Raw genomic sequence first — 12,462 nt, 5'->3', positions numbered from 1 at the left:
GCTGGTGTGAGGAGTTGATGAAAACAGGTGGGCACCAATAGGCTTTCAGCAATCGCTCCTACACTACATATCAAAACTTAAAGAATACAAAGAAAGGTGTACTTGAAGGGAAATTTACAGCCTCAAGGATGGAATAGCCTAATAATAGAAAAGAAAAAGCAATAATGAGCTGTGTGTTCAGCTAAAAGATTTAAGGAAAAAAACCAACACAACAATAAGAACAACAAAAAATAGGAGAAAAAAATAAATAGAAGGGCAGAAATCATTGAAAAGGAAAGTAGAGGATTTCTGATTGGGTTACTGGGGTCAACCTGCTGCTTAAAACAACTAAAAATGCTGGATAAAATAGTTTTTAAATATTCTTAAAAGCACAGAAGAGCTGGCAAAGTACGAGGTAGGAAGCCAATCTCGAGGAGTTCAGAAATGGGGAGAGGTAAGCAAGCATGGGAGGCAATTTCGCGCTGAGGATATTTACCAATCTGAGCAAACTCTGTAGGTTAAGGGTGAATGAAGTCAAAGCTCAGGGTTTACCAAGGTGGGGAATCTATTAGAAAGCCTTCCTTGTGGGCACCTGGGTGGCTCAGTCGTTAAGGGTCTGCCTTCGGCTCAGGTCATGGTCCCCGGGTCCTGGGATCGAGCCCCACATCGGGCGCCCTGCTCAGCGGGAAGCCTGCTTCTCCCTCTCCCACTCCCCCTGCTTGTGTTCCCTCTCTCTCTGTGTCTCTTCGTCAAATAAATAAATAAAATCTTAAAAAAAAAAGCCTTCCTTTTATTAGTTATGGCTCCCCAAAGGGCTGTCATTAAAGGTGAATCAGAAGTAAACCTGACCCACATCTTTCTCTCAAGAGACTCCAGGAAAGAGAACTTAGTACGACGTGGAACATAAGGGGAGAAACTCTCCTCGGGACTTTGTAACCGTAGCTAGACTTTTTGTCGATTTGTAGCCCAAATTATATGAAGTATCCAAAAAAGCTTATAAGGGGCACCTGGGTGGCTCTGTTGGTTAAGGGTCTGACTCTTGGTTTCTGCTCAGGGTCGTGGGATCCAGCCCCGTGTGGGACTCCCTGCTCACCACAGAGTCTGCTTGTTCCTTTCCCTCACCCTCTGCCACTTGTGCTTCTCTCTCTCTCTCTCTCTCTCTCTCTCTCAAATAAATAAATAAATAAATAAAATCTAAAAAAAAAGCCTTTAAGTTACAAATCTAGTTTAAAGTAGTCCTGAACTGGAATTATCTCTAAGTTCCTGGCAGAAACAATCTCAAATCTTCTCTGGAGGAATGCATCTTTGTGCTGGTCCTCAAAGAATCTCCATCAGTACATCTTCAGGGACAATGACTACTACACAGTAAAGAAGAACCTAGCACACAAGGAACAAGGCATTGCAAATGAGAACCAGCAGAAATAACAGAAGAAACAGAACTGCAAAAATATGAAATTATGAAACAATTATAGTTACTACATTTTTTGCATTAAAATTTTAATTTTATTTTTGATTATGGTAAAATACACATAAAATGTACCATCTTAACCATTTTTTGAGTTTACTTATTTATTTATTTTAGTAATCTCTACTCCCAATGCAGGGCCTGAACTCATGACCCAGAGATCAAGAGTTGCATGCTCTTTCCTGGTGCCCCACATCTTAACCATTTTTTAATTTTTAATTTTTAATTTTTTAAAAAGATTTTATCCATTTATTTAAGAGAGAGAGAATGAAAGATAGAGAGCACAAGAGGGAAGAGGGTCAGAGGGAGAAGCAAACTCCCTGCCGAGCAGGGAGCCCAATGTGAGACTCGATCCCGGGACTCCAGGATCATGACGTGAGCCGAAGGCAGTCACTTAACCAACTGAGCCACCCAGGCGCCCTTAACCATTTTTTAAAAAAGATTTATTTATTTATTCTAGAGAGAGAGAGAGAGAGCCCAAGCAGGGGCGGGGTAGCACAGAGGGAGAGGTGGGGAGAGAGAGAGAAGCATACTGCCCACTGAGTGTGGAGCCTGATGCTGGGCTTGATCCCATGACCCCAAGACCATGACCTGAGCCAAAATCAAGAGTCAGATGCTTAACCGACTGAGCTACCCAGGTGCCCTTAACCATTTTTAAGTGTACAGTCCAACAGTGTTAACTATATTCACATTGTCATGCAGCCAATCTCTAGAACTTTTTCATTTTGCAAAACTGAAACTCTCTACCCATTAAACAACTCCCTATATCCCCTCTCCCACAACCTCTGGCAACCATAATTCTACTTTATTTTCCTTTTTTTTAAAAAAAGATTTCATTTTTTTATTTGACAGAGAGAGAGAGACAGCGAGAGAGGGAGCACAAGCAGGAGGAGTGGGAGATGGAGAAGCAGGCTTCTCACCAAGCAGGGAGCCCGATGCAGGGCTCGATCCCAGGACCCTGGGATCATGACCTGAGCCGAAGGCAGATGCTTAACGACTGAGCCACCCAGATGCCCCTACTTTATTTTCCTTTTAAGTAGGCTCCACACCCAACGTGGGGCTTGAACTCATGACCCTGAGATTGAGAGTCGCATGCTTTGGGGCACCTGGGTGTCTCAGTTGGTTAAGCATCTGCCTTCAGCTCATTCTCCTGCTCTGGCTCAAATAAATAAATAAAATCTTAAAAAAAAGTTACATGCTTTACTGACTGAGCCAGCCAAGTACCCCATCTACTTTTTGTTTCTGTGAATTTTACTACTCTGGATATAATATATAATATACCTGGATGTGATATATTCAGAGTAGTAAAGTGGAATGATACAGTATATTTTTTTTGTTTCTAACTTATTTTACTTAGCGTAAATTTTTTTAAAAAAAGATTTTGTTTATTTATTTGACAAAGAGAACAAGAGAGCACAAGCAGGGGGAGCAGTAGAGGGAGATGGAGAACCAGGCTCCATGCTTAGCAGGGAGCCTTATGTGGGGCTCAATCCCAGGACACTGGGATCATGACCTGAGCTGAAGGCAGATGCTTAACCATCTGAGCCACCCAGGCGCCCCGACTTAGCATAATTTTTTCAAGGTTCATCTATGTTGTAGCTTGTATCAGAATTCCCTTTGATTATAACATTTATATAAATAAAACGCAATATTGAAAATATATGTGGAAACCGGAAACCATAGAAAATAACCTAGCAGATTTGAAAGAGAAACAGATAGAATTCCTGGAGATAAAAACTTAAACCTGAAATTAAAATTTTGGTGGGCATATTTGGTAGCAGATTAGAAACAATGAAGTGATAATTAGTTAACCAGAAGGTAGGTCAGGAGACATTATCCAGACCATAATATGGAAAGACAAAAAGATGGAAAATATGTTTGAGAAGTTAAGAGACATGAAGAATATAATAAGATGGTCTGATGAGAGAAAGAGAGGGAGAGAGAAAGGGAGAGAGAGAGAGAGAAGGAGGTAGGGGAGGAGGAGGAGGAGAAGAAGAAGAAGGAGGAGGAGAGGGGGAGGAGGAGGCGAAGAAGAAGGAGAAGGAGGAGGAGGAGGCGAAGGAGGAGGAGGAGGAGGAGGAGAAGGAGTAGGAGAAGGAGGAGGAGGAGGAGGAGGAGGAGGAGGAGGAGAAGGAGGAGGAGGAGAAGGAGGAGGAGGAGGAGGAGGAGGAGGAGGAGGAGAAGGAGGAGGAGGAGGAGGAGGAGGAGAAGGAGGAGAAGGAGGAGGAGGAGGAGGAGGAAGGGAGGAGAAGGAGGAGGAGGAGGAGGAGAAGGAGGAGGAGGAGGAGGAGAAGGAGGAGGAGGAGGAGAAGGAGGAGGAGGAAGGGAGGAGAGAGAATAGGGTAGTATATTTGAAGAGATAACAGCTGAGTGTGATTCTGAGGTTTATTATAAGAAATATATATTTGGGGTGCCCGGGTGGCTCAGTCGGTTAAGCGTCCAACACTTGGACTCTTGGTTTTGGCTCGGGTCATGATCTCAGGGTTGTGAGATTGAGCCCCATGTCGGGCCCCACGCTCAGTGTGGAGTCTGCTTAAGATTCTCTCTCTCCCTCTGCCTCTGCCCCTCCCACCAAAATAATGAATAAATAAATCTTAAAAAAAAAAAGAAATATATATTTGGTCTTCATCCCGGGTCCTGACTTATAGTTCCCCAAACCCTTGGCACTTCCTAAGTGTTGTGAAGGATAAAGGTGTCTTTTGTCATGTTAAGGAGTCTGTTCCCTCTACCCCTCCCCACTGCTTGTGCACGTGCACTCTCTCTCAAATAAAATCTTAAAAAAAAAGTAGTTGATAACTGTGCAAGTCTTCTTTTTTGTGAAATGTTTTGAAAATAATACATTATTTCAACTAAGTACACCACTAGAAGTGATTCGATTCCATCTTTGAATATTGACATTAAACAAAAAAGATTTATTTGAGAGAGAAAAGAAAGGGGGGGAGGAGTGGAAAGAGGGAGAGAATCCCAGCCGACTCCCCAGTGAGCATGGTGCCTGATGCAGGCTTGATCTCATGACCCTGAGATGATGACCTCAGCGGAAATCAAGAGTCACCCACTGAGCCACACAACCGCACCTACATTTTTTTTTTAAAGTAGGCTCCAAGTCCAGTGGGGCTTGAACTCATGACCCTGAGATCAAGGGTCACATGCTCTACTGACTGAGCGAGCCAGGCACCTCGAATATTGACATTTTAAATGATTTTAAATGAAAGATATGTCTACATTGATTTTTAAATGAACTATACACTAGAAAAATAAAAAATTATTAATATGACAAAATATTGTAAAAGAGTTTAGTTTTATCCTTCCACTTCATTTTAACATTATCCTTTTTTAATTGATTAACATTTATAATGTTTGTTTAAAAATATTTCTCATTTTTTAGGCCCTGAAGTAAACTTTTATCTTACTTGAGTGGGTCTCATTTGACAACCTGCAGGTCAGTCTAGTTTTTTCTGAGTGGTCTATATCTAGGACATCAGCAAGTATGTTTTTTGGGGAGCACTGCCTTCCCAGGTTCAATCCCAGGGTTGGGGGAGCAAGTTAATTAATCACATTCTGAGCCATCAAGGGTATCGTAAAGATTGCAAGGGAAGAAATAGCTTTGGGGTGCCTGGGTGGCTCAGTCATTCAAAGTCTCAAGGTCATGATCCCAGGGTCCTGGGATCGAGCCCCATATCAGGCAGGCTCCCTGCTCTGCGGGAAGCCTGCTTCTCCCTCTCCTACTCCCACTGCTTGTGTTCCCTCGCTCGCTGTGTCTCTCTCTGTCAAATAAATAAAATCTTTAAAAAAAATAGCTTACAGTTTGTAAGGGGGGGCATCAAGGTTAAGAACAGCAAATTTTCAAGTGAAATGGTCAAAGTTTCCACATCTTTTTTTTAAAATTCATTATTATTGGGGCACCTGGGTGGCTCTGTTGTTAAGCATCTGCTTTTGGCTCAGGTCATGATCCCGGGGTCCTGGAATTGAGCCCCGCATCATCGGGCTCCCTGCTCAGCGGGAAGCCTGCTTCTCTCTCTCCCATTCCCCCTGCTTGTGTTCCCTCTCTCGCTGTGTACCTCTCTGTCAAATAAATAAATAAAATCTTTAAACAAAATAAAATTCATTATTATTATTATTATTTTTAGTAATCTCTATACCCAACACGGGGCCTGAACTCACAACCCCGAGATCAACAGTCACATGCTCTTCCAACTGAGCCAGCCAGGCATCCCCAGCTTCTACATCTTTAAATTGGGTGTTTTCTATTTTTATTTCTTTTTTACTAATTTTACTAGTTTGCATTAAAAATTATCCTAAAACTTAATAGCACAAGACAACCATTTATTATGCTCATGGATTCTGTGGATGAAGGCTTTGGGCGTAACGCAAGGTTAGCTTAACATTGTGTGTGATGAGGAATTTGGACAGGGGCAACCAGGATGATTTCACACCACTTGCAAATTTGGGAGGGGGGCCTGACAGTTGCTGTGGGCTGTCAGTTGGGGGCTTCAGTTCCCCTCCATGAGGTCTCTCTGTGTGGGCTCATTTGGGCTTTTTTTTTTTTTTAAGATTTTATTTATTTATCAGAGAGAGAGAGAGAGAGCACAAGCAGGGGGAGCAGTAGAGGGAGAGGGAGAAGCTGAGCAGGGAGCCCGATGCCAGGCTCGATCCCAGGACCCTGAGATCCTGACCTGAGCCAAAGGCAGACACTTAACCGACAGAGCCACCCAGGCGTCCCTCCCTATATCACCTTGTCTTAACTGAGCCTTATAAGTCCCACGGCATAGTTTCTACTGAACTTTATTCTTTAGAGTCACCAAGGCTGGCCTGTATTAAAAAGAAGGGGAATTAGATTCTGCCTCTTATGGGAGGAGTGTTAAAGAATTTGCCCAGGTACAGGGGATTCTGTTATCCCACTGCTCATAATACAAATTCTCAGATTTGCCAGGTTGCCAAGGGAAGCAAAAGTGATCATAACAAAGAAATATTCACCAGTGGACTAACATTCTACACTTTTCCCCACCCCCCAACATTCCTCTTGAATGAAACTAAGGGCTCTGTGTGCTAAGCCCATCAAATCAGTCTTTATCGGTCAGCTTCTCTCTGGTAGCCCAATGCAAATAACTGACAACACAAGGCAAATCATTTGCAAAGCATGATTGCAAGTCTTGCAGAAGAGGCAGGATCTTATGCAGCCATAAAAAAAAATGTAGAAAAATTGCTCAAATCCCACAAAACTACTAGTGAATGGATGTGACAGAGTTAGACCAGTTAATAACCACAAAAGAAAAAAATCTATAAGCATGTAAAAGGTACTCCAATAAAGAATCGTTTGAGGATGACTACATCTGCTATATATTTATACAATGGGATGGTAAGTGGTCATCAAAATGAATGACTATAGCAACACACAATATGAATGAATCCTAGCAATGTAAGAGTAATGGGGAAGGGGCGCCTGGGTGGCTCAGTTGGTTAAGCGACTGCCTTCCGCTCAGGTCATGATCCTGGAGTCCCGGGATCGAGTCCCGCATCGGGCTCCCTGCTCAGCAGGGAGTCTGCTTCTCCCTCTGACCCTCTTCCCTCTCGTGCTCTCTATCTCTCATTCTCTCTCTCTCAAATAAATAAATAAAATCTTTAAAAAAAAAAGAGTAATGGGGAAAAGTAGCAAAAGAAGATACACAGTTAAGAACAGCTATAGAGGGGTGCCTGGGTGGCTCAGTCTGTTAAGCATCTGCCTTTTGCTCCGGTCATGATGCCCGGGGTCCTGGCAAGGGGATCCTGCTTTCTCCCTCTCCCTCTGCCCCTCTGCCCCTCCCTGGCTTGTACTCCCACTCTCTCTCACTCTGTCTCATAAATAAATAAAATGTTAAAAAAACAACAACTTTAGACATGTATTATATTATATATAGACATATATTATAACACATGCCATTATAACCCCTGTCCGTACATTTTATGATGGTATATATAGGTGCAATAAAACTATAAAACTGTCTAAGGCAACTACATAAGAAAAGCAGAGGAATGATGAATTTAGGATTCTAGATGATGGTCACCTCAGGTCAGGGGAGGCAGCAAAATGGTTTGGGCAGACCAGGCAGTCAGATCCAAATTACTGACAAGATCCTTATTTTATTTTGGTTGGAGGATTTGAGGGTGCTTATCACATGATTAAAAATAATATTTAAAAAAGTAAATAAAGGAGCCATGACTGGACCAATGAGGAACACGTCATGAACCAAGGATTATGGTAAGTCTAACTGTGAGTATATGAGGCATGATAAAAAATACTTACATAAAACAAGGATAATAACACCATTACCTCAAAGTTACCGTGAGGGTTAAATGAGTTAATTAATTAATTATTTAATTTATTTATTTGACAGAGAGAGACACAGCGAGAGAGGGAACACAAGCAGGGGGAGTGGGAGAAGGGAGAAGCAGGCCTCCCGCCAAGCGAGAAGCCCGATGCGGGGCTCGATCGCAGGACCCAGGGATCATGACCCGAGCCGAAAGCAGATGCTCAATGACTGAGGCACCCAGGCATCCCTAAGTTAATATATTTAAAACACTCAGAACAGTGTCTGGAACCTAGTAAGCATCATACTATGTAAGTATTTTTGCTTTCATTATTTTTTGTTTTATGCCAAGGGGTAACTCCTTTTTATTATGTATGTAAAACTACTATTTATTAAACAGTGTTGCAGCAGACACCATTAGCTTCATTCCCAATACCCATTTCCTTCTTCTTTGCTAATAGAAGTCTGGTTTTGTTCGGGTTGGCAATGAACCTAGACACGGCAAAAGATTTGCTTCTCTAGATATTTGCTCATATGGGACACAGTTCTAGCAAATGACATACAAGCAGAAATCCACTGGGGGCTCTAGGAAGACTTTTGCCTTTTCTGATAAAAGAGGGTAATGTGGCTGTTACCATTCCTACCTACAACTTCCTTTCTCTTTTCCTTATTTTTTTATATTTTGTTTTTCTAAGTAATCTCTGCACCCAATGTGGGGCTCAAACTCATGTCCCCAAGATCAAGAGCCATATGTTCTACCGACTGAGCCAGCCAGGTGCCCCAATTTCTCTTTTTCTTAACTTGAATATGGTGTGATGCCTAGAGTCTCTGCAGCTCTTTTGTTACTATGAGGCAACAGGCATGAAGACAAAAGCAGATCTGCTAGGCATATCAACACTGAAAGAGTCTTTTTGCATTTTATTGCTTACCCCTGAAGTTGAGCATTCTTCTAGGTATTGATAAATGATTTTAAAATCTGTCTAAATAAGTCTAGAAAATCTTTTTTTAAAAGTAGGCTCCATGCCCAGCATGGAGTCCGATGTGGCGCTTGAACTCATGACCCTGAAATCAAGACCTGAGCTGAATCAGGAGGCGGACACTTAGCCGACTGAGTCACCCAGCCACCGCAACAATTATTCTGATGAGTAGAAAATAAAAATTCAAAGTGATAAGAAAGCATTGAGGCATAATTTAATTCATAGTATTGTTCCCTCCAGTGGTACCTGAAATAACAGTGCATCTTGCAGTTGATGGCATTTTAGATTTACTCAGTGATGGTAAGAATTTTATATTTTCAGTTCCTCTCATTGTTTGACTTGTGATCCCAGCAGAAGACGTTGCTACTAGTCCCTTCCAGCTGAATCTCTTGCGTTATTTGGTCAGGGGGAGGAAAATAACAGTGACAAGGAGCACCTTTATTTTTTTTTTAAGATTTTTAAATTGATTCACTTGAGAGAGAGTGAGAGAGAGCGCAAGCAGGGAGCAGGGGAGAAGGAGAAGCAGGCAGGGAGCCTGACGAGGGGCTTGATCCCAGGACCCCGAGATCACCCCTGAGCTGAAGGCAGACATCTAACAGACTGAGCCACCCAGGGGCCCCAAGGAGCACCTTTAGACGGCTTTACAGCCTAAGGCACCTGTATCAGTTAAGAGTACATTTGACTGTAGAGAACAGAGATTCAAACAATAGTAGTTGAAACGAATAAAGATTCACTTTCTTTTCATAACAAAAAGTCTGGTAGTGGTAATCGGGCTTTGGTCATTGGCCTCTGAGGGGCATGTCTGGGTGACTAATAAGAGGTAGGATAGAACACTTTTTTTTAACTCTTTAAGTGTATTTTACTATTCCCCTGCCCCAACTATTGTATTAGTTATCTATTTCTTTTTTAAAAGAATATTTTATTTACTTATTTGACAGAGAGAGAGCACAAACAGGGGGAGGGGCAGAGGGAAAGGGAGAAGCAGACTCCCCACTGAGTAGGGAACCCGATGCAGAGCTGGATCCCAGGACCCCAAGATCATGACCTGAGCCAAGGGCAGACAACACCTAACCGACTGAGCTACCCAGACGCCCCTGTATTAGTTATTATTTCTTTGTAACTAATTACCTCAAACCTTAGAAGCTTATGGTATCACATATTTGTTATCTCATAATTTCTGTGAGTCAGGGATGTGCAAGTGGCTTAGCTGGGTGGTTCTGGCTCAGGGTGTCTCCTGCATTTGCAATCCAGCTGTTGGCTGGCGCCGTGATCCTCTAAAGGCTCGGCTTGGGGAGGAGATTCCTTGTCCAAGCTCATTCCTGGGGTTGTTGGCAGGAAGTCTCAGTTTTCTTCTGGCTTTGGTCAGGGACCTCAGTTCCTCACCTTTGGGTCTTTCTATAGGCTGCCGAGTGTCCTCAAAACATGGCAGCTGGCCTCATCCAGAGCAAGTGATGACAGAGAGGAAGAGAGAGAGAGCAAAATAGAAGCTGCAATACCTTTTATTGCCTAATGTCAGCAGTGACATCTATCATTTCAGCTGCATTCAATCAGTCTCACACACCAATCCTGGAGGAGAGTATGGGGAAGGGGCTCCACAAGGGTATAAATAGCAGGAGGCAGGGATTATTTTTTAAAATTTAATTTAATTTAAATTAACATACAGTGTATTGTTTGTTTCAGAGAGGTAGAGTTCAGTGATTCATCAGCTGTATATAACACGCAGTGCTCATTACATCACGTGGCCTCCTTAATGTCCATCACCCAGTTACCCCATCCTCACACCCCCCCTCCCCTCCAGCAACCCCCAGTTTCCTATAGTTAAGAGTCTCTTATGCTCGTCTCCCTCTCTGATTTCATCTTGTCTTATTTTCCCTCCCTTCCCCGTGATCCTCTCTTTTGTTTCTTAAATTCCACATATGAGTGAAGTCATATGATAATGGCCTTTCTCTGACTGACTTATTTTGCTTAGCATAATACCCTCTAGTTCCATCCACATTGTTGCAAATGGTAAGATTTCATTTTTGATGGCTGAGTAATATTCCATTGTGTGCATATATAACATCTTCTTTATCCATTCATCTGTTGATGGACATCTGGACTCTTTCCATAGTTTGGCTATTGTGGACATTGCAGCTATAAACATTGAGGTACAGGTGCCCCTTTGGATCACTATATTTGTATCCTTTGGGTAGATACCTAGTAGTGCAATTACTGGGTCATAGGGTAGCTCTATTTTTAACTTTATGAGGACCCTCCATACTGTTTTCCAGAGTGGCTGCACCAGCTTGCATTCCCACCAACAGTGTGGGAGGGTTTCCCTTTCTCCGCATCCCTGCCAACATCTGTCATTTCCTGACTTGTTAATTTTATTTATTTATTTATTTAAAGATTTTATTTATTTATTCGAGAGAGAGAGAATGAGAGACAGAGAGCACGAGAGGGAAGAGGGTCAGAGGGAGAAGCGGACTCCCTGCCAAAGAGGGAGCCCGATGTGGGACTCGATCCCGGGACTCCAGGATCATGACCTGAGCCAAAGGCCGCCGCTTAACCAACTGAGCCACCCAGGCGCCCTTTTCTGACTTGTTAATTTTAGCCACTCTGACTGGTGTGAGGTGGTATCTCATTGTGGTTTGGATTTGTATTTCCCTCATGCCAAGTGATGTTTAACATTTTTTCATGTGTCTGGTAGCCATTTGTATGTCTTTTTTGGGGAAATGTCTGTTCATGTCTTCTGTCCATTTCTTGACTGGATTATTTGTCTTTGGGGTGTTGAGTTTGATAAGTTCTTTATAGATTTTGGATACTAGCCCTTTATCTGATAAGCCATTTGCAAATACCTTCTCCCATTCTGTAGATTGTCTTTTGGTTTTGTTGACCGTTTCCTTTGCTGTACAAGAGCTTTTTATCTTGAAGAAGTCCTAATAGTTCATTTTTGCCTTTGTTCCCCTTGTCTTTGGTGATGTGTCTAGCAAGAAGTTGCTGCAGCCGAGGTCACAGAGGTTGCTACCTGTGTTCTCCTCTAGGATTTTGAGGGACTCCTGTCTCACATTTAGGTCTTTCATCCATTTTGAGTCTATTTTTGTGTGTGATGTGAGGAAATGGTCCAGTTTCATTCTTCTGCATGTGGCTGTCCAATTTTCCCAACACCATTTCTTGAAGGCTGTCTTTTTTCCACTGGACATTCTTTCCTGCTTTGTCAAAGATTAGTTGACCACAGAGTTGAGGGTCCACTTCTGGGCTTTCTAGTCTGTTCCACTGATCTATGTGTCTGTTTTTGTGCCAGTACCATACTGTCTTGATGATTACAGCTTTGTAATAGAGCTTGAAGTCTGGCATTGTGATGCCTCCAGCTTCAGTTTTCTTTTTCAACATTCCTCTGGCTATTCGGGGTCTTTTCTGCTTCCATACAAATTTTGGGATTATTTGTTCCAGCTCTGCAAAAAATGATGGTGGTATTTTGATAGGGTTTGCACTGAATGTGTAGATTGCTTTGGGTAGCATAGACATTTTAACAATATTTGTTCTTCCAATCCATGAGCATGGAATATTTTTCCATTTCTTTGTGTCTTCCTCAATTTCTTTCATAAGTGTTCTGTAGTTTTCTGAGTACCAATCCTTTACCTCTCTGGTTAGGTTTATTCCTAGGTATTTTATGGGTTTTGGTGCAATTGTAAATGGGATCAATTCCTTAATTTCTCTTTTTTCTGTCTCATTGTTAGTGTATAGATACGCAACTGATTTCTGTGCGTTGATTTTA

This window comes from Eumetopias jubatus, unplaced genomic scaffold (assembly GCF_037043125.1).
Source record: "Eumetopias jubatus isolate StellerSeaLion01/CBP00866 unplaced genomic scaffold, mEumJub1_p1.0 scaffold_6, whole genome shotgun sequence".
In the NCBI taxonomy this organism is placed as follows: Eukaryota; Metazoa; Chordata; class Mammalia; order Carnivora; family Otariidae; genus Eumetopias; species Eumetopias jubatus.
The sequence above is the reverse complement of the archived record's forward strand: the minus strand, read 5'-3'. Positions refer to the sequence as shown.